This window comes from Elaeis guineensis, chromosome 1, assembly GCF_000442705.2.
Source record: "Elaeis guineensis isolate ETL-2024a chromosome 1, EG11, whole genome shotgun sequence".
NCBI classification, from domain to species: domain Eukaryota; kingdom Viridiplantae; phylum Streptophyta; class Magnoliopsida; order Arecales; family Arecaceae; genus Elaeis; species Elaeis guineensis.
The window spans coordinates 75,035,513-75,036,785 of NC_025993.2; positions in this window are offsets into that span (position 1 = coordinate 75,035,513).

Genomic DNA, 1,273 nt, shown 5'->3' on the forward strand with positions numbered 1-1,273 from the left:
ATAAATCTTTTTATTTGTGGTGTGCCTAATTGCTCTTCTTTAACTCTTCATTATTCTCTTGCATTCTTGCTTTTAGCCATTAGCCTTGAATTAGCTTTACTCTCCCTATTTATTTAGCTATTATCAAATATTTTTCATAAGTCATAAGTTAAGCTTAAAATTTTTTAGAAACCCAATTCACCCCCCCTCTTGGGTTGCATAGTTGGGCAACAAGTGGTATCAGAGCTCGGTGCTCTAGCCCTACTTTGATCTAACCAATCAAAGAGCCAAAGATCTATGGCAACTCAAGTCGGCACTTCTCTAGCCGAGGGGCAGTCCACTAACCGACCTTCACTTTTCAATGGGTCTAATTACACCTATTGAAAAGCTCGGATGAAAATATTCATTCAAGCACTCGACTATGATATGTGGAGTATCATAGTGAACGGCCCTCACACACCCACTAAAATTATAGATGGTGTGGAATCAACCAAACCCGAGAAAGAGTGGGATAAGATTGATAAGAAAATGGCCCAATTAAATGCTAAAGCTATGAATGTTCTATATTATGCTCTTGATGCTAACGAATTTAATCGCATTTCTACTTGCTCATCTGCTAAAGAAATATGGGATAGGTTAGAAGTAACCCATGAAGGAACCAATCAAGTAAAGGAGTCCAAAATCAACATGCTTGTGCATAAATATGAATTATTTAAAATGGAGCATGATGAGTCCATAACTGAAATGTTTACTCACTTTACTGATATTATAAATGGTTTAAAGAGTCTTGGTAAGTCTTATACTAACAGTGAGCTTGTAAGAAAGATTCTCAGGTCCTTACCAAGAACTTGGGAAGCCAAAGTGACCGCCATCCAAGAAGCCAAGGACTTGAACATTCTACCCTAGGAAGAGCTTCTTGGATCATTGATGACTCATGAGCTGAGCATGAAGCAACATCAAGAGGAAGAAGTCAAAAAGAAGAGAACAATCATACTCAAATCCACAGCTCCACCAGATGAAGAAACTGATAACACCGAAAATGAAGAGCAGGATGAAGAGATGGCACTCATTACCCGAAGGTTCAAAAAAATTTTGAGAAAAAGGAAACAAGGGATAAGGAAGAGGCCATTCACAAAAGGAGAACAGAGCAAAGAAAAGGATAAAGACCAACCCCTTATCTGCTATGAGTGCAAGAAACCGAGACACTTCAAGTCCGAATGCCCACAACTGAAGAAGGATCCCAAGAAGTACAAGAAGAAGGTCATGATGGCCACTTGGAGTGCGAGTGATGACT